The 12,063-nt window shown below is 33.0% G+C and overlaps 1 protein-coding gene across 1 annotated transcript in view; it reads right to left on the bottom strand.

Annotated features, from left to right (window-relative positions):
- The window catches only part of LOC144842707 (ankyrin repeat and SOCS box protein 11-like), a 372,919-nt gene extending 362,409 nt beyond the window's left edge, over window positions 1-10,510 (bottom strand). The window contains exon 1 of the mRNA XM_078699241.1: window positions 10,471-10,510. The gene's annotated coding sequence lies outside the window, so the exon portion shown is untranslated. The remainder of the gene's footprint in view (window positions 1-10,470) is intronic.
- Window positions 10,511-12,063: the final 1,553 nt, after the last annotated feature.

A 12,063-nucleotide genomic window follows, 5' to 3' on the forward strand; every position in this document is an offset into this window, starting at 1 on the left:
CTGTGAAATCCCAAAAAGAAGCCTATTTCAAAACAGTATTTGTTTGCAAAAGTAATCTCGAAAAGGAGGATACAAATGAGACAAACTGAATATTATCAGTACCGTAGTAGAAAAACTTACTGACAATACATTTGAAATGTTCAATTCATTTGCTTTGCTAGGAAAATAAAAGTAGATATTTCTTTGTTTATTTCCATTCATTATAAACATTACAATCACCATACAAAGAATAGATAAATCCACTGACAAATTCATGCAGAAAATATTTCAAAATTTAATTAAATGTTATATTATTAAAGCATTCATTCAATAAAGCATTTATCTTTAAACATTTAATATAAGTTTTTATATAGTGAGTATGGTAATAATTGACTCTGACAACTGGCATAAACATAAATTTAGTAAAACAATCCTACATATCTTTTTTATAAATGCAATAAAATATTTAAACATAACTGTGTCCCACCATACAACATGATAATTTGACTCAGCATTACTAAGATTGAAGTTACTTTTATTATACAATACCTAAACATTATTATAGTGTTTAACTATTTCCTTTTTTTATTATAGGCATACAGATGTTTGATATTCTGCCCATATATCCTGCTGAAATGAAAAGGTACATCATTTCAACATAATATCTTTGATCATATCATCATCGGTCAATACTTATACTGTAGTAATAAACATAATAATTATGGTGTATTTTTTTTATCTTTGCTATTTTTTAAATTGTAGTTTAACCATATTTTTACACTTTTAAAATTAATATAATTCAGTATTTTTGAATGTGATTTAGATTATGAATAAATTTAGAATACAGAACAAAATTGTTGATTGTACACTGCGTGTATGTAAACTGGATTTATTGTCGTATTCCTAATGATTCAAAATAATATTTATTTTGCTTCATTATTAAAGATGTATTGTCCCTCAAAAACATGAAAAATTAATTCAATCAGACTTTGAATATGTTATTTTGTAGTTTTAATAAAGTTAATCGAAAAAAAAAAACGAAAAAAAAATAATGTTTTCACTTGTAAAAGGACAAAATAAATGGTTAAATTCAACCAAAAATCCATTGGCTAGCAGCCAATTTGACCATTTTTTCCTTTAAATTACATTTTTTTCAGGTAATACATTTTTTTTCAATCTAATTTTTGGTCAATGTGGATAACTATTATGTTACAATAAAATGGAATGGAAATTTTTTTTTTAAGAATTATTTTTTCAGGGGGACAATACATCTTTAAACATTAAAATTGATTCATTTAATTAAACAACAATATAATAAATGGATGAGAACTGCTGCTGTTGATTGACTACTGACTGGGATGATTTGTCATGGATTTTGAAACAAGGGACGACCTAAAATGACGAAATGAAGTGCTGAACTCTGATGTCTTTTGCAATATTAAATTGATAAAGTTGATTTTTATTATTACTGTTAACAAAACAAAAAAAAACAAAAAATTAACGGTAAAGAGAAAACATTATCATATATCTATATAACCTATGTGGACTATCATCAGGAATTAAAGGTATAAAGGTATAAAAACGTATTTTACTAAAACAATAGGAAGATTCAAATGTTGTAAGCCTACATATTTACAAAAGGAATGGAAAACCCAAAGATGAAATGAAAAGCTGTTGTCAAGCGTCTTTAACTCCTATAATTTGTAAGATTGTTGAGAAATTGCTTTGATGTATCTAGAATAGTATAATAATATACTAATTACATTTTTTCAGTTTGGAATTAAACAAATGTATAATATTGAACTTTTATTTTCAAAGGTTTTCATTCATGGGCACAGTTAAAGGCTGTAAACATTTTAATTTTTGTTTTCTTGACTTTTCTTCTGCACTGGACGGTGTCTAATAAAAAGAACTTAATAACTCAGTAGCTGTTGGTGAAAACACCAATGGATTACAGATTTTATTTCAAATAAAGCGCAAGTCAAAGTTGGTGATATTGTAAATAATATTTCTTCTTTTTTAATTTGCTGATGATCACACCTTATCACGTCCTATAAAAATAATGATTGTATAATGCTTCAAATAGATTATATTTAATTGCTAAATGAGCAAATGTCAACAATCTTAAAACCTTAAATCCTGTACAATGTGCCATAATATTCTCTCAAACTATTTACATACACACTGTAACTTAGTGAACATTGTCTGATTCTTGAGTAATTCCACTTGTCTTTACGTCTTTGTTACATGCATTATATAAAATATGTCTTGGTCAAGTTGCACAAAGCTCTATTACTCCTAGTGGTTAGATTGTAGTGTGGGCACCATTTGAGAAATATTATGTTTAGAGAATAAAAAGTATACAAAGGAAAACAACAAGGAGTATACAAAGGAAAACAACAAGGAAAGTGATTTTAGACAAACTTGGGACATAGGGCCTACCTTATTTTTATAGTTTGAAAGTGCTAGAAATATTACCTATTGGTTGATTGATCACTTATTTCAGAATAAAAATTTCATACAACAATTAAAAAAAACCGGAAAATCACACTTTAATAGGATTTTTTTCTCTCAAAACCTATTTGAAGACTCTATTGAAGACTTGTTTGAATTACATTTAAACTTTTATTAGGATTTAAGGTGTTGAAGGGTTATTTTTGGTTTTGTTGGAATTCAAAGGCAATTCATAATTCTTCCCAGAAAGCAAATTATTATTTACGATACAACTTTCCTACTATTAACTCAGACTTGGAGGCCTATAGGATATAGGCCTAGGGCCTAGGCTAGGCCTAGTTTAGTTAGTACTTGGTTGGCCACTATCTAGCCTATACTAGGGCCAGGCTACTTTAATTACTAGTCTACTATGCTATGGAGTTTCCTACACAAGTTACACATTACAAAAATCACCTATTATGGACAACATAATGGATGGCGCACTACTCCAATAAAGTCCCCTATTGTGGACAAAAAGTCACCTATTTTGGACAGCCAATTATGGAAGTCACCTATTATGGACAAACAACAGCGCCCTCTAGTCCCTATTGTGGACAGAAAGTAACCTATTATGGACAGAAAAGTAACCTATTGTGGACAGATTTCACCAACCCCGCTCAAAAAATAAGGCCTTTTTAAAATGAATATAACTCTTCAGAATGGAAGATGACCCCCATTTTTTTTAACTTATTATGGAAGGTAATGAGTTGTAGATATAAATGTATATACACATTAGACGTACAAAATGGTATGACGTCATCATTTGGCCACATGAATTTTTAAAATAGGGTTTTTTCCCATTTTTTCATAGACCACCATATTCAACAGAGCGCAACTCGCTTATCTGTGCTCGATTTTTTTAAATTTTTAATATATTCTACCTCAACCAATTATGTTACTCATGAGTTGCCAATATTTTCATTTTGATGACGTCATCACGTCTTAAAATTTGAATAACGGTGGTTACGTAATTTCACCTACAACTTATAGTTGAATACCTTACAGCTCTTCTGAATTAAAGTTGACCTTGATGTTTATAACTTATTATGAGAGCTGGTGAAATGTAGATATGAATGCATATAAAAATTAAGCCTATCGAATGTTATGAAGTTATCATATGGCCAGTTGAAGCTAAAAAGTAGTTTTTTCATCTCTTTCGTCAAAGTTATACACATTTCAAAAAGTGCGCACCGCGCTTCTACGTGCCAAATTTTCTTCCAATTGTTATATTTTATTGCTCAATTCATTATCTTTCGATATTGGTATCCACAAGTTTATTTTGATAATGTCATCAGTGCCAAAAACTTAGAACATGATGTGTGTCCGTAATTTCACCAATGCTACACTGTATATAGATATACAGTATACTGTACATATTGTTATATGACATATAATAGGCACAACTAAGCACTATGAGCGTATAATAGGATGGCATACATCAACATTTTCCGATTGTATGTTAACGTACGTGCATGTTTAAAAAATATTAAAGAATTAAATTCTAGTTTTTCTTTATTTAACTATTTTTTTTATAGCGGATATTTATGTTAGTGAATTGTCCTGTCTTGCTAAAACAATAACTTAAATTCACGTATTTGAAAAAATGACTATTCCTAGATTATGCATTCAATATTCGACAACAGTTTTTGATACAGCAATTGGACGACAAAAAACAATCTGTTCAGGCCCGTAGCCAGGGGGGGTTTTATGGTTCGGGCGAACCCCCCTTTACAGCGAACCCCTCCCCCCCCCCTTAACCGACTGGGAACCCCCATCCCCGACATCCACAATACGTGCCCCGCAATACAAAAGGTTATTTGTAAATTGAACAATTCGTAAACTCGTTCGTGAATAACTCATACCGTATTGTTAAACAAATGAATTGGTTGCCGATTTTCACCTGAAAAATAATACAAATTTTTGGTCCCAGGGCAGGATGTAACATGATATTGACGCGAGCTTGGGCACGAACGAATCGTACAAAGGACACCGCTAGACAACCGCGTACCTATTGTTTCGATCACTGGCAGTCAGCATGCATAAAGTATATAGCCTTCCGACGTACATCAAAAAATGGAACGCTGCGCTTACCTACAATATTTATGTGTGGCTATGAAGTATAATGTATCATCATCATCATAGAGGATTATAGTGAATTTAATATATTACACTATAATATCTATGGTATCATGCACTGTAGTTTACATTAGGCCTATAGCATTCGATTATTTTTTTCTAGACCACCAGCCGATACGTAGGCCTACTCAACTGTATCAATACCACCTATTTACATTGATATATTTAGTTTCCTCAACAAATTGCTGTAAATAAATATAGATAGAGCTATCAGGGGCAGTCGCAAGACTATTTTAAGAGGGTTGCCCAAAGACTTCAGGGCTGTAGACACTGAGTATTTGAGCAAGCAAATTGTTAAATGACACCCCTAGATGGCCGCAAATGGTACTCTCGCACATAAAATTCATGATAAATTTTTTATCGTTTTAATAATTAATAATTTTAAAAAGTTATACAAAAAATATGAAGCTGTTGCTATAAATATATTGAGCAAAAGGTTAAATTGTATAATTTGGAATTTTAATTCATTTAAAAATGCTAAATAAAGTACAATTTCCAAAAATTCATTTTTATTTATCCACTATAAACTTTACAAAAGTGTTGTTTTAAACCACACTTCAAATAAAACAAAGACAATAATGATAGGACATGAAAGAAGCAAACTTTGCTCTGCTACCGGTATAACACGGTTCAAATTTCGAAACGTCTATAAATTACTACGGAAATTCGGCCTAATATTTACGAACGTACGGAAATGAAGATAAATAGGGTACTACACGCATCGGAAATACAAAAACTATACGCACAATTATGATTTGGCCTAAAAATTGGCCTTAGATTATGAAAACCCCCGGCAAAACGCAATAATTATGGACAAATCGATTATTAGCCTTGGCAATATGCCTAATATTTAAAAGGAATGAATATAGGCTATATTTCGTTTGTCGATGAATTTTTGAATTCATGTGTGAATGATTGATCCATTAGAGGTAATCTGTGGTGGCTCTAGTAACACTGCTTTGTGTGGGTAATTTGTTAATAGCATAGTACGCTACATACACGAGCCTAGATAGGGAAGATCTGTGCTGTAGTTCATTGCGAGAGGAGGGGGAAGTCCGGTAATGTGTCATGAAAAATGTAACAAGCCAGAGATGAAATAAAATCACTAACATTTAGCTGATTGTCGTTGTTTTAGTCGTCGTCAGAAGTTTATCGACCGACACCTATTTCTCATGTGTAGTAGAGCGTTTCTTTGATTGAATAATATTGTTTGTATTATAACACAAGTTCATTTTGGATTTTCAGTAAATTACCAATGGTTTATTCAAAGTCAAACTGTAACTAATCCCTCACTATTCAATCAAAATGTTATTGTTATACTACTATATTGTTGAAAAATGGATTGCGTGATATGAAAATGGATTGATAGTAAAACGTAATAAAGATACGTTCTTGTCTGGTTATTAGGTATTCATGCTCTGATGAAGCAGAGGATTATTTTTATAGCGTTCCTTTTAAAATAAATTTTATTACAAAGAAATATTTTGGTTGTGAAGGTCGTTTTAACAATTAGGCTAATATCAAAACCTTCAACAATGATAAAATGCCCTGCAACTCTGTAACTACTTTATGACTAAGCCTATCAAGTTCCGGGTCCGGATGGATATTGTATACGATGAAATGGAACTCAATTTTAATTTAGTGGCAGAAACAACATTTAGTATGAAATTAAGGGTGTTGTCCGGGTCACAAAGAAAACACCCCTGGCTATAATAAGCATTGAATTTGCCTTCTCACCCAAATTGTGCCTTTTTTTGGGGGGGGGGGGGGGGGGGCTTGTAACTTGGACGCAAAACAAAATACCGAGTGAATGATCAAACAATTGGCGGCGGTTCCGCACACAGGGCACGCACGCGCATTTAAGATACGGCAACAAATGTTATCGTCCTTTAAATAGTCCACGTGTGTGAGGAGGAGAAAAAAAGTACGCGTTTTGTTCAATGGTAGCATGCTGCATGAGAGTGTTTTTTCCGGCCAATTAGAGGTGCTATTTATCATGAATGTTATGTGCGAGAGTACCATTTCCGGCCATCAAGGGGTGTCATTTAACAAAATTCGCCTCAGACCCCACCGGGTTGGGGTGGCGCGGGGCAGTGACCCAAATACTTAGTGTCCGAACCCCCCCCCCCCCCCCCCCCCCTTGACAGATCCTGGCTATGGCCCAGCTGTTGTCGAAAACAGAGCTTATCATCGTTCACTTTATGAAGAATAAGATCATTGATAATGCATTCCATGAATTGTATTCTACTGACACAAAAGTATGATGTTATATCAGTTACAACAACGTAGTACAGATTTACCGTCTGACAAAATCCTCTCGTGGATGGACTTCTGGCCTAGCCTAGCGGAGTATGGTCGAAGCGGCCGTCAACCAAAGCGGCCGCCAGTTTAATATCGTCATTAGTATGGAACGCCATATACGCTTTAATCTTTGATTGTCGTTGTCTATGGCGAGTTGAGTTACAGCTAAAGGAGTATGATCAAACCAATAATAATTTACGTACGGTATTGCTGAATCTTTATATCTCGTTTACATACTATCGAATCTTTATACAGTATTGCATTAATAATTTACGTACGGTAGTCGAATCTGTATATCTCATTTACATACTATCGAATCGTTTACAGTATTGCATTAATAATTAATTTACGTACGGTATTGCCGAATATTTATATCTCCTTTACATACTATCAAATCTTTACACAGTATTGCATTAATAATTTACATAAAGTACTGTCGAATCTTTATATCTCATTTACATACTATCGAATCTTTATACAGTATTGCATTAATAATTAACATACGGTATTGCCGAATATCTATATCTCATTTACATATTATGTACTGTCGAATCTTTATACACTATTGCAATAGTAATTTACGTACGGTACTGTCGAATCTTTATATCTCATTTACATACTATCGAATCTGTATACAGTATTGCATTAATAATTTACGTACGGTATTGCCGAATCATTGCATCTCATTTACATACTATCGAATCTTTATACAGTATTGCATTAATAATTAACGTACGGTATTGCCGAATATTTATATCTCATTTACATACTGTACTATCGAATCTTGCTTTTTATTATTATAAGTGTTATTCCATTGTAATACATTGTTTGTGTTTTCAATAAAGCAACGTGAAGGACGAATACGCCAGAGGAACGTGCACCTTCTACAGCACTATTCCTGGCCGGCCACCAGTCGAGTTTATTAGCATAAATTTATTCATTAATTAGTTTTGTATGCATAGCTGTAATACAAATTTGGGGAAAACCTGTATTTTCGCTGAAATAAACTCTTCTACTGTATTTATTTTGGCCTTCACGATCGATCGAAAGTAGGTGAATCACAGAAGAAAAACTAAAGAATCAATCCGCGCGCAATGCATGTTGGGATTTATAGCGGGCCGCTAATAATGATTAGAATCGAAATAGCAACATTTGCTTCTAAAACAGGAAGTAAGCGCCGTATATTGTATGACTAATCATTTTATATAAATAATTCACAGTACGGTAAAAGCAAGGTTTTAATAGTCCAAATGTCAACATTTAAAATGCAATGTATCTTAAACCAAACTTTGAAGCATTTCAGTTGGTTTGGGTCACTTTTTGTGGAAAATGCATACTGATGCTAATGGTCGAACGATATTATTATTGTAATAAACTCTAACTTATATCAGTAATAATAATGCAATGAAATATTTATAAAAAGGTATACAACTTTTTTCAACCCTCTGATTTATAATAATAATTTAGTGGTCTTATAGCAGAAACTAGTTTCTATAGTCCTGAGTGTTAACACTCGTTTCAGTTGGCAACTTTCAGTAAAATAAATAGATAGTACTTATTTGTTTTCATTTACAGCTAGACCATTTTAATTGTCTGTCTATGTGTCTGTTGTACCCAAGTAGGGTGGTTTATACTTATAATTATTATATATTGCAAACTTACCAACTATTGCTACTGGACTTGAATCTCTTAGAACTGAACAAACTTTCCCGATAAACTCTCAATTCAACCAATTCGTAGCTTTTTACAGTACCTGCACTCCTTTGTCTATTTTCATATTAGTATTTATAATAACAATATGTATGCTTAAATTTAGCACAATAATAGTAATAGCACAAAAACCTTTCCACGGTATAATGAACCTTTTTATATAGATGCACAAGTCATTTTGCATAATTTCAATTCATATTTAGAGACATTCAATTCTATATAACCCCAAGTAGTCATGTATCAGATTATATAACCTGTACCCAATATAGTATACTCTTAGTGTGATAACTTTTATAAAACCAAAGATGTTATATAGCCGAAGGCTAGATCGGAGTGAACAATGTTATAGCAGTTCAAAAAGTGATTCTCCATGGAGAGGGACCCAACAAGATGGCGGCTGTAGTTGACCAATCATATATGCCCTACGCAGTACGCACTACTACGGACGCCTGTATTGAGCCTATCTGCATGAGAACGATACGCAACGCAGTGCGTTAAGCGTATAAATTATAAATATTATCTAAGTTCTATTTACTTATATTGTTCTTATGTAAAAGGGTCCTACAAAAAAACGAAGCTACAGCTTTTTTTTATGCAGGATCCTTGTTATCAGTTGTATTGCAATTATGATGTAATTGATGACTAAATAAATGTGGAATAAATAAACACGAACGCATTCTATATGATCCTCGTATACAAAAAAATGCATGAAATTATTCATTCTATTGCGATGGACAATCATTATATTTAATTTTATAAAAACTTCACTATGCTTTGACAAGAATATGTGTTGTATTTTATGTGGTCTTAATGTATTATATTAGATTATTATTTTTTATATTAAATAATGTTTTTGAACACATTTACGGCCGCCATCTTGTTGGTTCCCCTCCTGTTTTAATCACTTTTCAGTCTGGAGTACGCCCTTATACGATGACGTCACATACTGCCAGCACCCATTCGCTGATTATGACATAATGTTATTTTGTCGTACCTTTAGCAAACGGAAGTTAGAATACGGTACCGTATCTTTAGCAACGGCCTTTATCTAAAAAGGTATAGATCTAGTAACAATAGTTTGTTCAACCATGGGATTAATAATGGACCGATCCATTTAGTGGTCTTATAGCAGAATGAAACTAGAAAACTGAAATCTTGAAATCTGAGTTTTCTAGTTTTGAGTGTTGACACCCGTTAATTGTTGATTCCATGAATAATTCTATAAACTTAAATTATGTATTCGGGAATTTTATATGAATAAACTTCAGTTATGTAAATGTTTAGTTTCAGTAGTAACCAGCTTCCTTTAAAATGTAATAATTTATTTTCATATTTTTGTCAATTGCATAGTTATAATACTATGTAAGTCTTCTATATGTAAATCTGATTAACGAAAATAGTCTATCTCACTTCGAAATAGCAACAGGAAGTAAGCGCCGTATATATTGTATGACTAATCATTTTGTATAGATAATTCACAGTACGGTAAAAGCAAGGTTTTAATAGTCCAAATGTCAACATTCAAAATTCAAACTTTGAAGCATTTGATATCTGTTGGTTAGGGCCACTTTTTGTGGAAAATGCAATGAAAATACTGATGCTAATGGTGGAACGATATTATTATTGTAATAAACCCTAACTTATATCAGTAATAATAATGAAATGAAATATTTATAAAAAGGTATACAATTTTGTTCCAACCCTCTGATTAATAATGGATCGTTCCATTTTGTGGTCTTATAGCAGAAACTAGTTTCTATAGTACTGAGTGTTAACACTCGTTTTCCTGTGTCTGTTGTACCCAACTATAGGGTTGTGTAATTATACTTATAATTATTATATATTGCCAACTTACCAACTATTGCCACTGGACTTGAACACTGAACAAACTTTCCCGATAAACTCTCAATTCAACCAATTCGTAGCTGTTTACAGTACCTGCACTCCTTTGCCTGTTTTCCTATTAGTATTTATAATAACAATATGTATGCTTGAATTTACCACAATAGTAATAGCACAAAAACCTTTCCACGGTCTAATGAACTTATTTAGAGATGCACACATCATTGTGTAGAATTTCAATTCATATTTACAGTCATTCAATTCTATATAACCCCAGAAGTAGTCAGGTATCAGATTACATAACTTGTACCCACTATAGTATATTCTTAGTGTGATAACTTAGAGAATCCTAACGCACTCAATAGGTAAATGAATTTTATATGTATAATATGAAATTAAAACTAAGAGGATATAGGAAAATTGGTAACAAAACATCACGATTGTGTAAATCTTTGTTGAATTCAAGTATTAAGACAGTAGGATATATTATGGTTAAGTTTAGATTGGAAAGAAACTGTTGGAAAGAAAAGAGAACGCATTTATAATATATGTCTGTAATTGACGCTATTTCAAAAAACAAGAATAATAATATTAAAAAACAACATTTTAACGTTATAAATAATCATAAAACAGTCACACATTTTTATTCCGCATTTACTGACGAAATGTATAAAACCTGTAAACAGAGGGCGCCATCACATTTGCAGCCAAGATTTTTACGTCTTTTAGGCAAAGTTGAAAAATAAATAACGATGTTTGTCAAGATCGCATTGTGCTGCACGAAAACTGCTGTAGCCCCGAATAGAAAGTTATGCGTGGTTCCCACTAGAACGCGACGCGACGTAACGCAGCGACGAATCGACGAAAAGTGCCGTATTGCGTTATCAAAAGTGGGAACCGACGACGCAACAGTGCTGCAAACATCAACACGGGAAATCAAATCAGTTTGATTTCACGCAACAACGCAAGGCAAAAAAACACTGGAAAACATAGTACAGCGCGTACTTAAAAGTACGCGGGGTGAACCAGGTCAAAGTCTACGACATGCTAACGTTGACGCGCAACAAACAGTTCAGTGATTTTACGAAGGCGGGGCAAACACAATTATTGGAAGGGCATTTGCTTACGTTGCGTAGGTTGCGTTACGTTACGTCGCTAGTGGAAAACAAGATTTAAAATTCACGACGCGCGCTTACGTTAATGTTGTTACGAATGTAGACATTTCCTTATTACCTTTTCCTACGCCGACCAGATTTATAACGTATTTGGAGACTTTTCTCTGATAGGTTTTTCCTCTTTTCGAGCGGATTATATTATAATTTTTGCACACAAAGTATATGCATAAACAGTACCTAGTTTTCCTAAAGCGTGGTTCCCACTAGGACTCAACGTAACGCAACGCAATGACGTATCGACGCAACGTGCCGTATTGCGTAATCACAAGTGGGAACCGAACAACGTAACGTTGTGCAGTTGACGCAACAGTGCTGCAAACAGTCGCTACGGGAAATCAAATCAGTTTGATTTTACGCAATAACGTAAGGCAAACGCAAGAGAAACATAGTACAGCGCATGCTCAGACCATGAAATCAAAAAGGTTTT

Source organism: Antedon bifida, chromosome 5 (genome assembly GCF_963402885.1).
Source record: "Antedon bifida chromosome 5, ecAntBifi1.1, whole genome shotgun sequence".
Taxonomy (NCBI): Eukaryota; Metazoa; Echinodermata; class Crinoidea; order Comatulida; family Antedonidae; genus Antedon; species Antedon bifida.